Source organism: Oncorhynchus keta, chromosome 23 (assembly GCF_023373465.1).
Source record: "Oncorhynchus keta strain PuntledgeMale-10-30-2019 chromosome 23, Oket_V2, whole genome shotgun sequence".
In the NCBI taxonomy this organism is placed as follows: domain Eukaryota; kingdom Metazoa; phylum Chordata; class Actinopteri; order Salmoniformes; family Salmonidae; genus Oncorhynchus; species Oncorhynchus keta.
Genome location: NC_068443.1, coordinates 10,738,468 through 10,761,473, shown reverse-complemented (window position 1 = coordinate 10,761,473; position 23,006 = coordinate 10,738,468). Strand labels below are relative to the sequence as shown.

Sequence of the window (23,006 nt, the reverse complement as noted above, 5' to 3'; positions counted from 1 at the left end):
CTAAATGGCATATATTATTATATATTATATATTACATGGATTGATTGTGAAGGTGTAGGCTATATTACATGGATTGATTGTGAAGGTGTAGGCTATATTACATGGATTTATTGTGAAGGTGTAGACTATATTACATGGATTTATTGTGAAGGTGTAGGCTATATTACATGGATTTATTGTGAAGGTGTAGGCTGTATTACATGGATTGATTGTGAAGGTGTAGGCTATATTACATGGATTTATTGTGAAGGTGTAGGCTATATTACATGGATTTATTGTGAAGGTGTAGGTTATATTACATGGATTGATTGTGAAGGTGTAGGCTATATTACATGGATGTATTGTGAAGGTGTAGGCTATATTACATGGATTTATTGTGAAGGTGTAGGCTATATTACATGGATTTATTGTGAAGGTGTAGGCTATATTACATGGATTTATTGTGAAGGTGTAGACTATATTACATGGATTTATTGTGAAGGTGTAGACTATATTACATGGATTTATTGTGAAGGTGTAGGCTATATTACATGGATTTATTGTGAAGGTGTAGACTATATTACATGGATTTATTGTGAAGGTGTAGACTATATTACATGGATTTATTGTGAAGGTGTAGGCTATATTACATGGATTTATTGTGAAAGTGTAGGCTATATTACATGGATTTATTGTGAAGGTGTAGGCTATATTACATGGATTTATTGTGAAGGTGTAGGCTATATTACATGGATTTATTGTGAAGGTGTAGACTATATTACATGGATTTATTGTGAAGGTGTAGGCTATATTACATGGATTTATTGTGAAGGTGTAGACTATATTACATGGATTTATTGTGAAGGTGTAGACTATATTACATGGATTTATTGTGAAGGTGTAGGCTATATTACATGGATTTATTGTGAAGATGTAGGCTATATTACATGGATTTATTGTGAAGGTGTAGGCTATATTACATGGATGTATTGTGAAGGTGTAGGCTATATTACATGGATTTATTGTGAAGGTGTAGGCTATATTACATGGATTTACTGTGAAGGTGTAGGCTATATTACATGGATTTATTGTGAAGGTGTAGACTATATTACATGGATTTATTGTGATGGTGTAGGCTATATTACATGGATTTATTGTGAAGGTGTAGGCTATATTACATGGATTTATTGTGAAGGTGTAGGCTATATTACATGGATTTATTGTGAAGGTGTAGGCTATATTACATGGATTTATTAGACTTTTTAAAATGTAGATGTTACAAAGGTCTACATCAGTGCCTTTGTAGGCTGTGGGTGGAAGGCAGGAGATACTAAATGTGTTTATGTTAACTAACGGTCAATTACCGGGAGACCGACGGTTATTTGCTTGACAATCACCGGCTGATGAAATTTCATGACCACCACATCCTTAGTCCTGAAGATAAACAGAGAAATAAGAAATACACTGATACAGAAACCTACGATTTTAACAACACAACAGATGCACATATGACGACACATTATACACACCGGGACAGGTGAATGACTTGGAGAGCATGTCACACACACTCACAGCCAGAGGAGGCTGGTGAGAAGTAAACCACTGAGAAGAACACAGTGTGTCATAAATGAAGAAAACATCCTGTCATGTTGAACATCTGTTTTTCACAGCAAGTAACAGACCCCTAGTCTCTCTCTCTGCTGAGCTCAGTCTCTACCCTTCTCTCTCTCTCTCCCTACCCCTCTCGCTCTCTCTCTCGCTCTCTGTCACTACCCCTCTCGCTCTCTCTCTCCCTACCCCTCTCGCTCGCTCTCTCCCTACCCCTCTCTCTCTCCCTACCCCTCTCTCTCACTCTCTCTCTCTCGCTCTCTCCCTACCCCTCTCTCTCTCGCTCTCTCCCTACCCCTCTCTCTCACTCTCTCTCTCTCGCTCTCTCCTTACCCCTCTCGCTCTCTCTCTCGCTCTCTGTCACTACCCCTCTCGCTCTCTCTCTCCCTACCCCTCTCGCTCGCTCTCTCCCTACCCCTCTCTCTCACTCTCTCTCTCTCGCTCTCTCCCTACCCCTCTCTCTCTCCCTACCCCTCTCTCTCACTCTCTCTCTCTTGCTCTCTCCTTACCCCTCTCGCTCTCTCTCCCTACCCCTCTCTCTCTCGCTCTCTCCCTACCCCTCTCTCTCACTCTCTCTCTCTCGCTCTCTCCCTACCCCTCTCTCTCTCGCTCTCTCCCTACCCCTCTCTCTCACTCTCTCTCTCGCTCTCTCTCACTACCCCTCTCTCTCTCTCTCTCACTACCCCTCTCTCTCTCTCTCTCGCTCTCTCACTACCCCTCTCTCTCTCTCTCTCGCTCTCTCACTACCCCTCTCTATCTCCTTTTCCCCCTCACTCACCCTACCTCCCTGTCTCCTTCTCTCCTTCTCTCCCTATTTTCAAATGTCATATTATAGCTATTTACAGTGTTGTAACGATGTGCAAATAGTTATAGTGGGAAACATTGCCAAAGCAAGTGAAATAGATAATAAACAAAAGTGAAATAAACATTATTAAATAAACATCACATTCACAAAAGTTCCAAAATAATGAACATGTCATATTATAAAGTGATGCAATGATGTGCAAATAGTTAAAGTACAAAAGGGAAAATAAATAAACATAAATATGGTTTATATTTACAATGGTGTTTGTTCTTCACTGGTTGACCTTTTCTTGTGGTAACAGGTCACAGATATTGCTGCTGTGATGGCACACTGTGGTATTATACCCAATAGATATGAGAGTTTATCAAAATTGGGTTTGTTTCTGAATTCTTGTGGATCTGTGTAATCTGAGGGAAATATGTGTCTCTAATATGGTCATACATTTGGCAGGAGGTTAGGAAGTGAAGCTCAGTGTCCACCTCATTTTGTGGGCAGTGTGCACATAGCCTGTCTTCTCTTGAGAGCCAAGTCTGCCTACGGCGGCCTTTCTCAATAGCAAGGCTATGCTCACTGAGTCTGTACATAGTCAAAGATTTCCTTAAGTTTGGGTTAGTCACAGTGGTCAGGAATTCTGCCACTGTGTACTCTCTGTTTAGGGCCAAATAGCAATCTAATTTGCTCTGTTTTTTTGTAGGTTCTTTGCAATGTGTGAAGTAATTATCTTATTGTTTTGTCATGATTTGGTTGGGTCTAATTGACTCTGTCAGGTCTGGTTGAATTTTTGAACAGAGCCCCAGGACCAGCTTGCTTAGGGGACTCTTCTCCAGGTTATGGAAGGTTTGGGAATCGCTTACTTTTAGGTGGTTTTAGAATTTAAATGTTATTTTCTGGATTTTGATAAATAGCAGGTATCGGCCTAATTCTGCTCTGCATGCATTATTTGGTGTTTTATGTTGTACACGGAAGATATTTTTGCAGAATTCTGCATGCAGTCTCAATTTGGTGTTTGTCCCATTTTGTGAATTCTTGGTTTGTGAGCGGACCCCAGACCTCACAACCATAAAGGGCAATGGGCTCTATAACTGATTCAAGTATTTTTTTGCCAGATCCTAATTGGTATGTCGAATTTGATGTTACATTTACATTTAAATCATTTAGCAGACGCTCTTATCCAGAGCGACTTACAAATTGGTGCATTCACCTTATGACATCCAGTGGAACAGCCACTTTACAATAGTGCATCTAAATCCTTTAAGGGGGGGGGGGGTGAGAAGGATTACTTCATCCTATCCTAGGTATTCCTTAAAGAGGTGGGGTTTCAGGTGTCTCCGGAAGGTGGTGATTGACTCCGCTGTCCTGGCGTCGTGAGGGAGTTTGTTCCACCATTGTTCCACCATTGTTCCACCATTGTTCCTTTTGATGGCATAGAAGGCCCTTCTTGTCTTGCCTCTCAGATCGTTTACAGCTTTGTGGAAGTTAACTGTGGCTCTGATGTTTAGGCCAAGGTATGTATAGTTTTTTGTGTGCCCTAGGGCAACGGTGTCGAGATGGAATTTGTATTTGTGGTCCTTGGCGAATGGATTGTTTTTGGAACACCATTATTTTTGTCTTACTGAGACTTACTGTCAGGGCCCAGATCTGACAGAATCTGTGCAGAAGATCTAGGTTAATGCACTACACTCGCATTAACATCTGCTAACCATGTGTATGTGACAAATAAAATTGTATTTTATTTTATTTGCTGTAGGCCCTCCTTGGTTGGGGACAGAAGCACCAGATCATCAGCAAACAGTAACATTTGACTTCAGATTCTAGTAGGGTGAGGCTGGGTGCTGCAGACTATTCTAGAGCCCTCGCCAATTCGTTGATATTATGTTGAAGAGGGTGGGTCTTAAGCTGCATCCCTGTCTCACCCCACAGCCCTGTGGGAAGAAATGTGTGTTTTTTGCCAATTTTAACCACACACTTGTTGTTTGTGTACAAGGACTTAATGTCGTATGTTTTTCCCCAAACACTGCTTTCCATCAATCTGAATACCAGAACCTCATGCCAAATTGAGTCAAAATCTTTTTTGAAATCAACAAACATGAGAAGACTTTTCCTTTGTTTTGGTTTATTTGTTTGTCAATTAGGGTGTGCAGGGTGAATACGTGATCTGTGGTACGGTAATTTGATAAAAAAAGCCAATTTGACATTTGCTCAGTACATTGTTTTCAATGAGGAAATGTACGAGTCTGCAGGAGAGTACTGTCAGGAGCTCTACAGTGTCTGAGGGCCCCCTACTCTGCTCTCACAGGAGACAGAACTGGTTTGCACGCACACAACCAGGACACACAGAGCGACTAGAGAGACAGTGACAACAGAAGAGACAAAGAGAAGAGCTAAGGTAGTAGAAGGTTGAGAAAATTGAAAGTGGGAAAGACGGGTGGAGGCAGGGAGGAGGGGTGGAGGCAGGGAGGGGGAGGGTGGAGGCAGGGAGGGGAGGGGGAGGCAGGGAGGGGTGAGGCAGGGATGGGGGGGTGGAGGCAGGGAGGGGTGAGGCAGGGAGGGGGGGGGGAGGCAGGGAGAGGTGAGGCAGGGAGGGGGGGGTGGAGGCAGGGAGGGGCGAGGCAGGGAGGGGGGTGGAGGCAGGGAGGGGAGGGTGGAGGCAGGGAGGGGGAGGGTGGAGGCAGGGAGGAGGGGTGGAGGCAGGGAGGGGGACGGTGGAGGCAGGGAGTGGGGGTGGAGGCAGGGAGGGGGTTGGAGGCAGGGAGGGGCGAGGCAGGGATGGGGGGTGGAGGCAGGGAGGGGGTGGAGGCAGGGAGGGGGGAGGGTGGAGGCAGGGAGGGGGTGGAGGCAGGGAGGGGGGTTGGAGGCAGGGAGGGGCGAGGCAGGGAGGGGGGTGGAGGCAGGGAGGGGCGAGGCAGGGAGTGTGGAGGCAGGGGAGGGGGTGGAGGCAGGGAGGGGGTGGAGGCAGGGAGGGGAGGGGTGGAGGCAGGGAGGGGGAGGGTGGAGGCAGGGAGGGGAGGGTGGAGGCAGGGAGGGGGAGTGTGGAGGCAGTGAGGGGGGTGGAGGCAGGGAGGAGGGGTGGAGGCAGGGAGGGGAGGGTGGAGGCAGGGAGGGGGAGGGTGGAGGCAGGGAGGGTGGAGGCAGGGAAAGCAGGGAGTGAGATCTAAGCCTATCTAAATCTGACATCACTGTTAAGAAACGTCAGCCTAGCTCATTACATGGGGATAAAAACGTTCAACCGAACACAGACACTCTACTCCCCGAACATCAAATAGTCATCAACCTAGCTAGCACATCACATTAGCACAAGCTCCTATTAAAGCTAGCAGACAGTAAGTGAAACAGGGCAACATGATTTAACCTCTAAGCTAAAAGCTATCTCTTGTCTCAGGAACTCGAGTTCTGTCATCTTATGGGATGCTGTTGACTGCTGCTAACCAAAACAGACACTTACATCATGGGGTGTATTGGTGGCAGTGTTTTCCACAAGCACATGGAGTAGCCAGCCAAATAGAAAATCAGCCAGCCAGGATCCCTCTATTTTGGTGGCCTCCAGTACATTCTAATGCCTTGTTTCTAATGCCTTGTTTCTAATGCCTTGTTTCTAATGCCTTGTTTCAATCCAAAATACTTTACTACTTTATTGAGTTTACCTCTCAGATGGGGAATTGTTTTGTGGAATTGTGTTTAAATGACTAAAACATTGATGAATTCAGTGTATTGTTAGTTTTTTTTTCTTCAGTCAGAGACCAGGAAGAACCAAAGTCCTAGAACACGGCATTCGTTTGAAACCTGGCCAGAACCCTGTCCGCCAGCATCCTTACCGTGTGCCTGAGAGGCTGGTGGTAAGCTCTCAAGGAAGAGGTCCACACCATGATAGAGATGGATGTTGTCGAGCCATCTTCAAGTGAATGGAGCAGCCCTATTGTCATTGTCCCAAAGAAGGATGGCTCTTTGCGCGTCTGCATGGACTTCCGTAAGGTGAATGCCATCTCCCAGTTTGATGCCTATCCCATGCCCCGCATTGACGACTTACTGGAGAGAATAGGTAGAGCTCATTACATCACCACATTGGATCTCTGCAAAGGGTACTGGCAGGTGCCCCTGGATGAACAATCCAAGGCCTACACTGCATTCCGGACGCCAATGGGCCTGTTCCAGTTCAAGGTCATGCCATTTGGCCTTCATGGGGCCCCTGCTACTTTCCAGAGGCTGATGGACAAGGTCCTCCAGGACTGTGACGATTACTGTGCTGCTTACTTGGTGATCTACAGCCACTCCTGGGAGGAGCACATACAGCATCTTAGCAGAGTCCTGGGGAAGATCCATGGAGCAGGCCTCACGCTTAACCTCCTGAAGTGTGAGTGGGCGAAACAGGAGACAAAGTACCTGGGTTACCAGCTGGGTAAGGGTGAAGTTCGGCCTCAGGTGGAGAAAGTGGAGTCCATCAGGAATAGCCCTCAACCCAGAACCAAGACACAGGTGAAGTCCTTCCTAGGTCTGGCAGGGTGGTACCGGAGATTCATTCCACAGTTTTCGACCATCGCTGTCCCTCTGACCAACCTCACTTCGAAGGGGGCCAGCAACCCTGTGAAGTGGACTGAGAAGTGTGAGGAAGCCTTCATGACACTGAAAAAACGACTGTGCTCATTCCCTGTTCTCCAGACCCCTGATTTTCAGAAGAGATTTCTCGTGCAGGTGGACGCTTCGGCTGTAGGAATTGGAGCTGTACTGGCCCAAGGGGAGCCAAGAGAAGAGCTTCTGTGCTGTACCTGAGTCGGAAGCTGTTGCCCAGGGAAACCAGGTATTCTACAATCGAAAAGGAGTGCCTGGCTATAAAGTGGGCCCTAGATAGCCTCCGTTACTACCTTCTTGGGAGGGAATTTGACCTGCACACGGACCACAGAGCACTGACCTGGATCCAGACCATGAAGGACCGGAATTCTCGTGTGACCAGGTGGTATCTGGAGCTCCAGCCCTTCAGGTTCTGTGTCCGTCACAAGGCAGGAAAAGAGAACGTTACTGTGGACTACCTATCAAGGCTCCCGTACATGGTCGCTTCAGGAGAGGAGGAAGGTAATGTGACGTAGAAGTCCGTCACTGGCCGCGGGCAGCATTTGGTTCTTTAACGCACACACATATTCATCACTCCTCCCTGCGCCATTATAAGATAAGTTAACAATGTGGGTCGACACACAAATTAACTTCTGTCTTGGTGCATGCATTTCACACTTGTCAGTGTTCATATTTGAGAGATACAATAATTATTATACTTATCAATGTTGTGGATGAGCGCATTGTTTGTTTGTTCTGTTCCTCTCTCTCCATCTCTGTAGCTTCCGGGTAAGCTGGAAAAGGACCCGAGCTAAGGGAATTGGGTTGGCTTTATAGTGCCTGTCTCAAATGGCTCATTAATGCATATGGGCATATTGAAAGATATTGTCAGTAGTGATGTAATGTTGTAAATGTTATGTTGTGATATTGTTTAAAACCGTGTTGCAATGTATATCCTTTAGTATGTTTAGTTCATGGAAAATGTAGGTTTGTATTGTTAATTGATTAATTAACCAGGGTTAATTGTTCTGAGGGGAGGGGCTAGCCCTACAAAAGGAGCCTCTCTTTCAGTCATGGAGGTAATTTTGGATTGAGCTGTGGATGGGGCAGCATTGTTTTTAAGCTGTCCCATAAGGTAGACGTTGATGGCAGTACTGTTGTTTTTTGTTCCGGAATCACTTGTAAATAAACACCTTTGCACAGAATAACTTTTGCGGCTCCGCCATCTTTTTATTTTGATAGAGGTTAGGTTATCCAGTTTAGCCTTCTGGCCTACTCTACGTGACAAAAGTAAAAGTGCAATATGTGCCATGTAAGAAAGCTAAAGTTTAAGTTCCTTGCTCAGAACATGAGAACATATGAAAGCTGGTGGTTCCTTTTAACATGAGTCTTCAATATTCCCAGGTAAGAAGTTTTAGGTTGTAGTTATTATAGGACTATTTCCCTCTATACCATTTGTATTTCATGAACCTTTGACTATTGGATGTTCTTATAGGCACTTTAGTATTGCCAGTGTAATAGTACAGCTTCCGTCCCTCTCCTCGCTCCTCCCTGGGCTCGAACCAGCAACACAACGACAACAGCCACCACATCGAAGCAGCGTTACCCGTGCAGAGCAAGGGGGAGGGAGGCAGGGGAGTTAGGAGAGAGAGTAAGAAATATTCAAACCACCCCAAGGCTCAGAGCGAGTGAAGTTTGAAACGCTATTAGCGCGCGCTAACTAGCCAGCCATTTCACTTCGGTCACACCAGCCTCATCTCGGGAGTTGATAGGTTTGAAGTCATAAACAGTGCAATGCTTGACGCACAACGAAGAGCTGCTGGCAAAACGCACAAAAGTGCTGTTTGAATTAATGTTTATGCGCCTGCTTCTGCCTACCACCGCTCAGTCAAATACTTAGATACTTGTATGCTCAGTCAGATTATATGCAACACAGGACACGCTAGATAATATCTAGTAATATCAACAACCCAGTAGAGGACAGGATCTGGCAACAACAAGTAGAGGACAGGATCTGGCAACAACAAGTAGAGGACAGGATCTGGCAACAACCAGTAGAGGACAGGATCTGGCAACAACCAGTAGAGGACAGGATCTGGCAACAACCAGTAGAGGACAGGATCTGGCAACAACCAGTAGAGGACAGGATCTGGCAACAACCCAGTAGAGGACAGGATCTGGCAACAACCAGTAGAGGACAGGATCTGGCAACAACCCAGTAGAGGACAGGATCTGGCAACAACCAGTAGAGGACAGGATCTGGCAACAACCAGTAGAGGACAGGATCTGGCAACAACCAGTAGAGGACAGGATCTGGCAACAACCCAGTAGAGGACAGGATCTGGCAACAACCAGTAGAGGACAGGATCTGGCAACAACCCAGTAGAGGACAGGATCTGGCAACAACCAGTAGAGGACAGGATCTCGCAACAACCAGTAGAGGACAGGATCTGGCAACAACCAGTAGAGGACAGGATCTGGCAACAACCAGTAGAGGACAGGATATGGCAACAAACCAGTAGAGGACAGGATCTGGCAACAACCAGTAGAGGACAGGATCTGGCAACAACCAGTAGTCCTATTTAATCCTGAGAGGAGAAAACAGAACACAAGCTACAGTATTTGTATTTATTATGGATCCTGCCAAGGCAGCAGCTACTCTTCATGGGGTCCAGCAAAATTAAGGCAGTTATACATTTTTTAAAAATTACAATACATTCATTACAGATTTCACAACACACTAAGTGTGTGCACTCAGGTCCCTACTCTACTACCACATATTTAAAACACAAATTCATGTGTACGTGTGTGTATAGTGTATATGTGTATGTATGTGTATAGTGTGTATGTTATCGTGTGTGTGTGTGTACATATGTCTGCGCCTATGTTTGTGTCTCTTCACAGTCCCTCTGTTCCTTAAAGTGTGTTTTCATCAGTTTTTTTAATCTAATTTTACTGCTGGCATAAATTACTTGATGTGGAATAGAGTTCCATGTAGTGGTGTATGAATGGGTGTCCGAGCTGTGTGCCAGTAATACAAACAGACAGTAGCATGAAGAGATAATCCCCAAACTGACAGTAGCATGAAGAGATAATCCCCAAAACAGACAGTAGCATGAAGAGGTAATCAATCCCCAAACAGACAGTAAGGAGCATGAAGAGATAATCCGCAAACAGACAGTAGCATGAAGAGATAACCCCCAAACAGACAGTAGCATGAAGAGGTAATCCCCAAACAGACAGTAGCATGAAGAGATAATCCCCAAACAGACAGTAGCATGAAGAGATAATCCCCAAACAGACAGCAGCATGAAGAGATAATCCCCAAACAGACAGTAGCATGAAGAGATAATCCCCAAACAGACAGTAGCATGAAGAGATAATCCCCAAACTGACAGTAGCATGAAGAGATAATCCCCAAAACAGACAGTAGCATGAAGAGGTAATCCCCAAACAGACAGTAGCATGAAGAGGTAATCCCCAAACAGACAGTAGCATGAAGAGGTAATCCCCAAACAGACAGTAGCATGAAGAGATAATCCCCAAACAGACAGTAGCATGAAGAGATAATCCCCAAACTGACAGTAGCATGAAGAGATAACCCCCAAACAGACAGTAGCATGAAGAGATAACCCCCAAACAGACAGTAGCATGAAGAGATAATCCCCAAACAGACAGTAGCATGAAGAGGTAATCCCCAAACAGACAGTAGCATGAAGAGATAATCCCCAAACAGACAGTAGCATGAAGAGATAACCCCCAAACTGACAGTAGCATGAAGAGATAACCCCCAAACAGACAGTAGCATGAAGAGGTAATCCCCAAACAGACAGTAGCATGAAGAGATAATCCCCAAAACAGACAGTAGCATGAAGAGGTAATCAATCCCCAAACAGACAGTAAGGAGCATGAAGAGATAATCCGCAAACAGACAGTAGCATGAAGAGATAACCCCCAAACAGACAGTAGCATGAAGAGGTAATCCCCAAACAGACAGTAGCATGAAGAGATAATCTCCAAACAGACAGTAGCATGAAGAGATAATCCCCAAACAGACAGCAGCATGAAGAGATAATCCCCAAACAGACAGTAGCATGAAGAGATAATCCCCAAACAGACAGTAGCATGAAGGGATAACCCCCAAACAGACAGTAGCATGAAGAGATAATCCCCAAACTGACAGTAGCATGAAGAGATAATCCCCCAAACAGACAGTAGCATGAAGAGGTAATCCCCAAACAGACAGTAGCATGAAGAGGTAATCCCCAAACAGACAGTAGCATGAAGAGGTAATCCCCAAACAGACAGTAGCATGAAGAGATAATCCCCAAACAGACAGTAGCATGAAGAGATAATCCCCAAACTGACAGTAGCATGAAGAGATAACCCCCAAACTGACAGTAGCATGAAGAGATAACCCCCAAACAGACAGTAGCATGAAGAGATAATCCCCAAACAGACAGTAGCATGAAGAGATAATCCCCAAAGATAATCCCCATATCCCTCTCCACCTCCACCTTTTCCCTCCCTCCATCTCTCTATCCCTCTCCATCTCTACCTTTTCCCCTCCCTCCATCTCTCTATCCCTCTCCATCTCTACCTTTTCCCCTCCCTCCATCTCTCTATCCCTCTCCATCTCTACCTTTTCCCCTCCCTCCATCTCTCTATCCCTCTCCATCTCTCTATCCCCCTCCATCTCTCTATCCCTCTCCATCTCTCTATCCCTCTCCATCTCTACCTATTCCCTTCCCTCCATCTCTCTATCCCTCTCCATCTCTACCTTTTCCCCTCCCTCCATCTCTCTATCCCTCTCCATCTCTACCTTTTCCCCTCCCTCCATCTCTCTATCCCTCTCCATCTCTCTATCCCTCTCCATCTCTACCTATTCCCTTCCCTCCATCTCTCTATCCCTCTCCATCTCTACCTATTCCCTTCCCTCCATCTCTCTATCCCTCTCCATCTCTACCTTTTCCCTCCATCTCTCTATCCCTCTCCACCTCTACCTTTTCCCTTCCCTCCATCTCTCTATCCCTCTCCATCTCTACCTTCTCCCTTCCCTCCATCTCTCTATCCCTCTCCACCTCTACATTTCCCCTCTCCCTCCATCTCTATCCCTCTCCACTTCCCTACCTTTCCCTCCATCTCTCTATCCCTCCCTCCACCTCTACCTTTCCCCTCCATCTCTCTATCCATCTCCATCTCTACCTTTTCCCTCCATCTCTCTATCCCTCTCCACCTCTACCTTTTCCCCTTCCCTCCATCCCTCTCTATCCCTCTCCACTTCTACCTTTCCCCTTCCCTCCATCTCTCTATCCCTTTCCACCTCTACCTTTTCCCCTCCCTCCATCTCTCTATCCCTCTCCACCTCCACCTTTCCCTCCCATCTCTACCTTTTCCATCTCTCTATCCCTCTCCATCTCTACCTTTTCCCTTCCCTCCCTCCATCTCTCCACCTCTATCCCTCTCCATCTCTACCTTTTCCCCTCCCTCCATCTCTCTATCCCTCTCCACCTCCACCTTTTCCCTCCCTCCATCTCTCTATCCCTCTCCATCTCTCTATCCCTCTCCATCTCTACCTTCTCCCTTCCCTCCATCTCTCTATCCCTCTCCACCTCTACATTTCCCCTCCCTCCATCTCTCTATCCCTCTCCACTTCTACCTTTCCCTTCATCTCTCTATCCCTCTCCACCTCTACATTTCCCCTCCCTCCATCTCTCTATCCCTCTCCATCTCTACCTTTTCCCTTCCCTCCATCTCTCTATCCCTCTCCACCTCTACCTTTCCCCTCCCTTCATCTCTCTATCCCCCTCCATCTCTCTATCCCTCTCCACCTCTACCTTTTCCCTTCATCTCTCTATCCCTCTCCATCTCTACCCTTTCCCTTCCCTCCATCCCTCTCCATCTCTACCTTTTCCCTTCCCTCCATCTCTCTATCCCTCTCCACCTCTACCTTTTCCCTTCCCTCCATCTCTCTATCCCTCTCCACTTCTACCCTTTCCCCTCCCTCCATCTCTCTATCCCCCTCCATCTCTCTATCCCTCTCCATCTCTACCTTTTCCCTTCCCTCCATCTCTCTATCCCTCTCCATCTCTACCTTTTCCCCTCCCTCCATCTCTCTATCCCTCTCCATCTCTACCTTTTCCCCTCCCTCCATCTCTCTATCCCTATCAATCTCTACCTTTTCCCTTCCCTCCATCTCTCTATCCCTATCCATCTCTACCTTTTCCCTTCCCTCTATCCCTCTCCATCTCTACCTTTTCCCTTCCCTCCATCTCTCTATCCCTCTCCACCTCTACATTTTCCCCTCCCTCCATCTCTCTATCCCTCTCCATCTCTACCTTTTCCCCTCCCTCCATCTCTCTATCCCTATCCATCTCTACCTTTTCCCTTCCCTCCATCTCTCTATCCCTATCCATCTCTACCTTTTCCCTTCCCTCTATCCCTCTCCATCTCTACCTTTTCCCTTCCCTCCATCTCTCTATCCCTCTCCACCTCTACATTTTCCCTCCCCTCCATCTCTCTATCCCTCTCCATCTCTACCTTTTCCCTTCCCTCCATCTCTCTATCCCTCTCCACCTCTACATTTTCCCCTCCCTCCATCTCTCTATCCCTCTCCATCTCTACCTTTTCCCCTCCCTCCATCTCTCTATCCCTATCCATCTCTACCTTTTCCCTTCCCTCCATCTCTCTATCCCTATCCATCTCTACCTTTTCCCTTCCCTCTATCCCTCTCCATCTCTACCTTTTCCCTTCCCTCCATCTCTCTATCCCTCTCCATCTCTCTATCCCTCTCCATCTCTACCTATTCCCTTCCCTCCATCTCTCTATCCCTCTCCATCTCTACCTATTCCCTTCCCTCCATCTCTCTATCCCTCTCCATCTCTACCTTTTCCCTCCATCTCTCTATCCCTCTCCACCTCTACCTTTTCCCTTCCCTCCATCTCTCTATCCCTCTCCATCTCTACCTTCTCCCTTCCCTCCATCTCTCTATCCCTCTCCACCTCTACATTTCCCCACCCTCCATCTCTATCCCTCTCCACTTCTACCTTTCCCTCCATCTCTCTATCCCTCTCCACCTCTACCTTTCCCCTCCATCTCTCTATCCATCTCCATCTCTACCTTTTCCCTCCATCTCTCTATCCCTCTCCACCTCTACCTTTCCCCTTCCCTCCATCTCTCTATCCCTCTCCACTTCTACCTTTCCCCTTCCCTCCATCTCTCTATCCCTTTCCACCTCTACCTTTTCCCCTCCCTCCATCTCTCTATCCCTCTCCACCTCCACCTTTTCCCTCCCTCCATCTCTCTATCCCTCTCCATCTCTACCTTTTCCCCTCCCTCCATCTCTCTATCCCTCTCCATCTCTACCTTTTCCCCTCCCTCCATCTCTCTATCCCTCTCCACCTCCACCTTTTCCCTCCCTCCATCTCTCTATCCCTCTCCATCTCTCTATCCCTCTCCATCTCTACCTATTCCCTTCCCTCCATCTCTCTATCCCTCTCCATCTCTACCTTTTCCCTCCATCTCTCTATCCCTCTCCACCTCTACATTTTCCCTTCCCTCCATCTCTCTATCCCTCTCCATCTCTACCTTTTCCCTTCCCTCCATCTCTCTATCCCTCTCCATCTCTACCTTTTCCCTTCCCTCCATCTCTCTATCCCTCTCCACCTCTACATTTTCCCCTCCCTCCATCTCTCTTTCCCTCTCCACTTCTACCTTTCCCCTTCCCTCCATCTCTCTATCCATCTCCATCTCTACCTATTCCCTTCCCTCCATCTCTCTATCCCTCTCCATCTCTACCTTTTCCCTTCCCTCCATCTCTCTATCCCTCTCCACCTCTACCTTTCCCTTCCCTCCATCTCTCTATCCCTCTCCATCTCTACCTTCTCCCTTCCCTCCATCTCTCTATCCCTCTCCACCTCTACATTTCCCCTCCCTCCATCTCTCTATCCCTCTCCACTTCTACCTTTCCCTTCATCTCTCTATCCCTCTCCACCTCTACATTTCCCCTCCCTCCATCTCTCTATCCCTCTCCATCTCTACCTTTTCCCTTCCCTCCATCTCTCTATCCCTCTCCACCTCTACCTTTCCCTCCCTTCATCTCTCTATCCCCCTCCATCTCTCTATCCCTCTCCACCTCTACCTTTTCCCTTCATCTCTCTATCCCTCTCCATCTCTACCCTTTCCCTTCCCTCCATCCCTCTCCATCTCTACCTTTTCCCTTCCCTCCATCTCTCTATCCCTCTCCACCTCTACCTTTTCCCTTCCCTCCATCTCTCTATCCCTCTCCACTTCTACCCTTTCCCCTCCCTCCATCTCTCTATCCCCCTCCATCTCTCTATCCCTCTCCATCTCTACCTTTTCCCTTCCCTCCATCTCTCTATCCCTCTCCATCTCTACCTTTTCCCCTCCCTCCATCTCTCTATCCCTCTCCATCTCTACCTTTTCCCCTCCCTCCATCTCTCTATCCCTATCAATCTCTACCTTTTCCCTTCCCTCCATCTCTCTATCCCTATCCATCTCTACCTTTTCCCTTCCCTCTATCCCTCTCCATCTCTACCTTTTCCCTTCCCTCCATCTCTCTATCCCTCTCCACCTCTACATTTTCCCCTCCCTCCATCTCTCTATCCCTCTCCATCTCTACCTTTTCCCCTCCCTCCATCTCTCTATCCCTATCCATCTCTACCTTTTCCCTTCCCTCCATCTCTCTATCCCTATCCATCTCTACCTTTTCCCTTCCCTCTATCCCTCTCCATCTCTACCTTTTCCCTTCCCTCCATCTCTCTATCCCTCTCCACCTCTACATTTTCCCCTCCCTCCATCTCTCTATCCCTGTCCATCTCTACCTTTTCCCTTCCCTCCATCTCTCTATCCCTCTCCACCTCTACATTTTCCCCTCCCTCCATCTCTCTATCCCTCTCCATCTCTACCTTTTCCCCTCCCTCCATCTCTCTATCCCTATCCATCTCTACCTTTTCCCTTCCCTCCATCTCTCTATCCCTATCCATCTCTACCTTTTCCCTTCCCTCTATCCCTCTCCATCTCTACCTTTTCCCTTCCCTCCATCTCTCTATCCCTCTCCACCTCTACATTTTCCCCTCCCTCCATCTCTCTATCCCTCTCCATCTCTACCTTTTCCCTTCCCTCCTCTCTGTCTGTTAGAGGAATTAAAATCCTATATGTTTATTACCAAATTCAATTAATACACTCAGCCCATTTCTAAGGATCTGAACATGACACAATTTACAACAGGTTAGAAACTGAAAATGACATCATTCGGTTTCAAACTGTCCCGTCCCTCCTCCACTCCGGTACAATGGCAGTATAGTTCTCAAGCCTTCCTACATCGATCCCCACCTGTATAGATCATTTATGACCAGGCCAAAGCCTCCCTGTGTAGATAAGCATTCTAGCCAGTCTGACGATAAGTTAATTCGTTTCTACCAAGGAACAGACAGTCATTGTTCTAATTCTTGATTATATTTACACACATTATATTCAGTACTAGGATTAAAATACCATTTCTACATCTATACAGTAACATAATAGTATTCTGATTAGTCAGTCCTGATTGAAATGTATACATAATTAGTCATTATTGATTTAAAAAATCCCTGAACACTATCTCTCTCACCGACGTGTGACGACCCTCCCACTCTGCCTGCCACATTCGTTCTCTTTACTCTTGTTTTCCTTCTTAGGATGTCATTGGGCGGAGCTGGGAGGGTCATTAGCAACATGGGACACACCCGGGTGGATAAATACACCTCTTCCCCATTCATTGAGGAGACTCTCTCCATGCAGACACACTGTTTCATTTTGGTTGTGCCATTTATGTCGTTGGGCGGAGCTGGGAGGGTCATTAGCAACATGGGACACACCCGGGTGGATAAATACACCTCTTCCCCATTCATTGAGGAGACTCTCTCCATGCAGACACACTGTTTCATTTTGGTTGTGCCATTTATGTCGTTGGGCGGAGCTGGGAGGGTCATTAGCAACATGGGACACACCCGGGTGGATAAATACACCTCTTCCCCATTCATTGAGGAGACTCTCTCCATGCAGACACACTGTTTCATTTTGGTTGTGCCATTTATGTGGCCGTTTGTTTGTTTGTTTTGGCATCTTTCAACAGTCCTCATTATCACATCTATACAGTCGTGGCCAAAAGTATGGAGAATGACAAATATACATTTTCACAAAGTTTGCTGCTTCAGTGTCTTTAGCTATTTTTGTCAGATGTTACTATGGAATACTGAAGTATAATTACAAGCATTTCAAAAGTATCAAAGACTTTTATTGACAATTACATGAAGTTGATGTAAAGAGTCAATATTTGTAGTGTTGACCCTTCTTTTTCAAGACCTCTGCAATCCACCCTGGCATGCTGTCAATTAACTTCTGGGCCACATCCTGACTGATGGCAGCCCATTCTTGCACAATCAATGCTTGGAGTTTGTCCGAATTTGTGGGGTTTTGTTTGTCCACCCGCCTCTTGAGGATTGACCACAAGTTCTCAATGGGATTACGGTCTGGGGAGTTTCCTGGCCATGGACCCAAAATATCAATGTTTTGTTGCCTTATGGCAACTTTAGGAGACGGGCCTGACGTTTGCTGGACTTTCTTGGGCACCCTGAAGCCTTCTTCACTACAATTGAACAGCTCTCCTCGAATTTCTTGATGATCCGATAAATGGTTGATTTAGGTGCAATCTTACTGGCAGCAATATCCTTGCCTGTGAAGCACTTTTTGTGCAAAACAATGATGACGGCACGTGTTTCCTTGAAGGTAACCATGGTTGACAGAAGAAGAACAATGATTCCAAGCACCACCCTAAGCCTAACAAGAGAATCACTGACATGATGTCAGCTGGTCCTTTTGTGGCAGGGCTAAAATGCAGTGGAAATGTTCTTGAGGGATTCAGTTAATTTGCATGGCAAAGAGGGACTTTGCAATTAATTGCAATTCATCTGATCACACTTCATAACATTCTGGAGTATATGCAAATTGCCATCATACAAACTGAGGCAGCAGACTTTGTGAAAATTAATATTTGTGTCATTCTCAAAACTTTTGGCCACGACTGTACACGCAAGCACTCACTAACACTACTGACTACTGACTACACACACCATTGTTAATTGTATATAGGTTACCTCAGTTAATAAATATATTTTTGTTATTCCTTATCTCCACGTTGTCTCCCTTTTTGTTACGGGCTTTGAGCCGGTTTGTGACACATGTCCAGCCCATTTATCCCCTCTCATCCATCAGTTGTATCCCTCTCCCCCCTCTTTCCCTCCTCTCACCCTCTCCAAGAGACAAAGGCTGAGATAGAGCTAGAGAGAGAGACAGGGGCTGAGAAAGAGGCAAAGGCTGAGATAGAGACGGGAGCAGAGACAAAGGCTGAGATAGAGACAGAGACAGAGGCTGAGACAGAGACAGGAGCAGAGACAAAGGCTGAGACAGAGACAGAGACAAAGGCTGAGACAGAGACAGAGGCTGAGACAGAGGCTGAGACAGAGGCTGAGACAGAGACAGAGGCTGAGACAGAGACAGAGGCTGAGACAGAGGCTGAGGCTGAGACAGAGACAGAGGCTGAGACAGAGACAGAGACAAAGGCTGAGACAGAGGCAGAGACAAAGGCTGAGATAGAGACAGAGACAGGAGCAGAGACAAAGGCGGAGATAGAGACAGAGACAGAGGCTGAGACAGAGACAGAAACAAAGGCTGAGATAGAGACAGAGACAGAGGCTGAGACAGAGACAAAGGCTGAGACAAAGGCTGAGACAGAGGCTGAGACAGAGGCTGAGACAGAGACAAAGGCTGAGACAGAGGCTGAGACAGAGGCTGAGACAGAGGCTGAGACAGAGACAGAGACAAAGGCTGAGACAGAGGCTGAGACAAAGGCTGAGACAGAGGCTGAGACAGAGACAGGAGCAGAGACAAAGGCTGAGATAGAGACAGAGACAGAGGCTGAGACAAAGACTGAGAGAGACAGGCTGATAAAGAGACAGGAGCAGAGACAAAGACTGAGATAGAGACAGAGGTTGAGACAGAGACAGGAGCAGAGACAAAGACTGAGAAAGAGACAGGAGCAGAGACAAAGGCTGAGACAGAAACAGAGAGAGAGACTGAGACAGAGAGAGAGGCTGAGACAGAGAGAGAGGCTGAGACAGAGACAGAGGCTGAGACAGAGACAGAGGCTGAGACAGAGAGAGAGGCTGAGACAGAGAGAGAGGCTGAGACAGAGACAGAGGTTGAGACAGAGACAGGAGCAGAGACAAAGACTGAGATACAGACACAGACAGAGGCTGAGACAGAGACAGGAGCAGAGACAAAGACTGAGATAGAGACATAGAAAGAGACAGGAGCAGAGACAAAGACAGAGAGACAGGCTGAGAAAGAGACAGGAGCAGAGACAAAGACTGAGATAGAGACAGGCTGAGAAAGAGACAGGAGCAGAGACAAAGACTGAGATAGAGACAGGCTGAGAAAGAGACAGGAGCAGAGACAAAGACAGAGAGACAGGCTGAGAAAGAGACAGGAGCAGAGACAAAGAATGAGAGAGACAGGCTGAGAAAGAGACAGGAGCAGAGACAAAGACTGAGAGAGACAGGCTGAGAAAGAGACAGGAGCAGAGACAAAGACTGAGATAGAGACAGGCTGAGAAAGAGACAGGAGCAGAGACAAAGACTGAGATAGAGACAGGCTGAGAAAGAGACAGGCTGAGAAAGAGACAGGAGCAGAGACAAAGACTGAGAGAGACAGGCTGAGAAAGAGACAGGAGCAGAGACAAAGACTGAGAGAGACAGGCTGAGAAAGAGACAGGAGCAGAGACAAAGACTGAGAGAGACAGGCTGAGAAAGAGACAGGAGCAGAGACAAAGACTGAGATAGAGACAGGCTGAGAAAGAGACAGGAGCAGAGACAAAGACAGAGAGACAGGCTGAGAAAGAGACAGGAGCAGAGACAAAGACAGAGAGACAGGCTGAGAAAGAGACAGAGACAAAGACTGAGATAGAGACAGGCTGAGAAAGAGACAGGAGCAGAGACAAAGACTAAGAGAGACAGGCTGAGAAAGAGACAGGAGCAGAGACAAAGACTGAGATAGAGACAGGCTGAGAAAGAGACAGAGACAGAGACAAAGACTGAGATAGAGACAGGCTGAGAAAGAGATAGGAGCAGAGACAAAGACTGAGAGAGACAAGCTGAGAAAGAGACAGAGACACACACACCAACAGTCCTGATCTGAAGAGACAACCAACTGTCAACATTCATTTTCCAAACTGACAAATGGTCACGGTACCCCAACTCTCATTTTCTTTTCATAAAGACAAGCTCTGGAAGAAAGAATGCTGGTTAGCTTGGCAATTATTTCAATGTCAAGGCAGAGTAGGGTTGGCCGACGTCATCTTTGTCCAATCGTGATTATATGTACTCATAAAACATTGTGACATATACGATGATATCGCCTGTTATTGGCCAACCCCCCCAAAACATGTGCGGGGAAAAAATAACCTGCCGTTGGGCTATAGTGCAAAATTGTAGGCTACAACTGAATGAATCATGACAAAAGATAATGTTGTTGAAAGCCTGGGTGGGTTGAGGCTAAGTGCAGGCAAATACACTAGATATACAAAAGTATGTGGACATCTTCAAATTAGTAGATCTGGCTATTTCAGCCACACATGTTGCTGACAGGTATATAAAATAGAGCACAACGCCATGGAATCTCCATAGACAAACATTGGCACTAGAATGGCCTTACTAAAGATCTTAGTGACTTTCAAAGTGGCACTGTCATAGGATGCCACCTTTCCAACAAGTCAGTTTGTCAAATTTGTACCCTGCTAGAGCTGCCCTGGTCAACTGTAAGTGCTGTTATTTTGAAGTGGAAACGTCTAGGAGCAACAACGGCTCAGCCGCGAATTGACAGGCCACACAAGCTCAAAGAAGGGGCCTGCCGAGTGCTGAAGAGCGTAAAAAGAGCCTGTCCTTGGTTGCAAAACTCACTAATTTACAGCTTCCGGGTGGCGCAGTGGTTTAAGGCACTGCATCTCAGTGTTAGAGAAGTCACTACAGACCCTGGTTCGATTTCAGGCTGTATCACAACCAGCCGTGATTGGGAGTCCCATAGGGCGGCGCCCAATTGGCCGTCATTGTAAATAATACGTTCATAACTGACTTGGCTAGTTAAATAAAGGTTACATAAAAAATGTACAATAAATAATGAGTTCCAAACGGCCTCTGGAATAAATAATGAGCTCCAAACGGCCTCTGGAATAAATAATGAGTTCCTAATGGCCTCTGGAATAAATAATGAGTTCCTAATGGCCTCTGGAATAAATAATGAGTTCCAAACGGCCTCTGGAATAAATAATGAGTTCCAAACGGCCTCTGGAATAAATAATGAGTTCCTAATGGCCTCTGGAATAAATAATGAGTTCCAAATGGTCTCTGGAATAAATAATGAGTTCCTAATGGCCTCTGGAATAAATAATGAGTTCCAAACGGTCTCTGGAATAAATAATGAGTTCCTAATGGCCTCTGGAATAAATAATGAGTTCCTAATGGCCTCTGGAATAAATAATGAGTTCCTAATGGCCTCTGGAATAAATAATGAGTTCCAAACGGCCTCTGGAATAAATAATGAGTTCCAAACTGCCTCTGGAATAAATAATGAGCTCCAAACGGCCTCTGGAATAAATAATGAGTTCCTAATGGCCTCTGGAATAAATAATGAGTTCCAAACTGCCTCTGGACTAAATAATGAGTTCCTAATGGCCTCTGGAATAAATAATGAGTTCCTAATGGTCTCTGGAATAAATAATGAGTTCCAAACTGCCTCTGGAATAAATAATGAGCTCCAAACGGCCTCTGGAATAAATAATGAGTTCCAAACTGCCTCTGGAATAAATAATGAGTTCCTAATGGATCCTGGAATAAATAATGAGTTCCTAATGGCCTCTGGAATAAATAATGAGTTCCTAATGGCCTCTGGAATAAATAATGAGTTCCAAACTGCCTCTGGAATAAATAATGAGCTCCAAACGGCCTCTGGAATAAATAATGAGTTCCTAATGGCCTCTGGAATAAATAATGAGTTCCAAACTGCCTCTGGAATAAATAATGAGTTCCTAATGGATCCTGGAATAAATATTGAGTTCCAAACTGCCTCTGGAATAAATAATGAGTTCCAAACGGACTCTGGAATAAATAATGAGTTCCAAACTGCCTCTGGAATAAATAATGAGTTCCTAATGGATCCTGGAATAAATAATGAGTTCCTAATGGCCTCTGGAATAAATAATGAGTTCCTAATGGACTCTGGAATAAATAATGAGTTCCAAACTGCCTCTGGAATAAATAATGAGTTCCAAACGGCCTCTGGAAGCAACGGCAGCACAATGACTGCTTGTCAGTTGCTTCATGAAATGGGTTTCCATGGCCGAGCAGCCTCACACAAGCCTAAGTTAACCATTTGCAATGCCAAGCATTGGCCGGACTGGTGTAAAGCTCGCCGCCATTAGACTCTGTAGCAGTGGAAATGCGCTCTCTGGAGTGATGAACTACGCTTCACCATCTGGCAGTCCGACGGACAACTCTGGGTTTGGCGGATGCCAGGAAAACGCTAGATGCCCCAATAAATAGTGCCACCTATAGAGTTTGGTGGAGGAGGAATAATGGTCTGGGGCTGTTTTTCATGGTTCGGGCTAGGGCCCTTAGTTCCATTGAAGGGAAATCTTAATGCTACAGCATACAATGACATTCTAGACAATTCTGTACTTCCAACTGTGTGCCTACAGTTTTGGGTAAAGCCCTTTCCTGTTTCAGCATGACAATGCCCTGTGCACAAAGCCAGATCCATACAGAAATGGTTTGTCAAGGGCCTCCTGAGTGGCGCAGTGGTCTAAGACACTGCATCACAGTGCTAGCTGTGCCACTAGAGATTCTGGTTAGAGTCCAGGCTCTGTCGCAGCCGGCCACGACTGGGAGACCCATGGGGCGGCACACAATTGGCCCAGCGTCGTCCGAGTTAGAGGAGTGTTTAGCCGGGAGGGATGTTCTTG

The 23,006-nt window shown here is 46.4% G+C and overlaps 1 protein-coding gene and 1 long non-coding RNA gene across 7 annotated transcripts in view; one reads left to right on the top strand and one right to left on the bottom strand.

Annotated features, from left to right (window-relative positions):
* ece2a (endothelin converting enzyme 2a) overlaps window positions 1-23,006 on the bottom strand; it is a 259,489-nt gene that overhangs the window by 184,044 nt on the left and 52,439 nt on the right. The window lies entirely within an intron of this gene.
* LOC127910967 (uncharacterized) lies at window positions 91-1,458 on the top strand. 6 transcript variants are annotated; one of them, XR_008077029.1, is made up of 5 exons: window positions 91-184; window positions 218-289; window positions 356-811; window positions 977-1,009; window positions 1,142-1,458. It is a non-coding gene; the product is annotated as an uncharacterized LOC127910967 (long non-coding RNA). The 6 variants fall into 6 exon arrangements; XR_008077027.1 differs by lacking the exon at window positions 977-1,009 and having other exon boundaries at window positions 1,175-1,458; XR_008077024.1 differs by lacking the exon at window positions 977-1,009.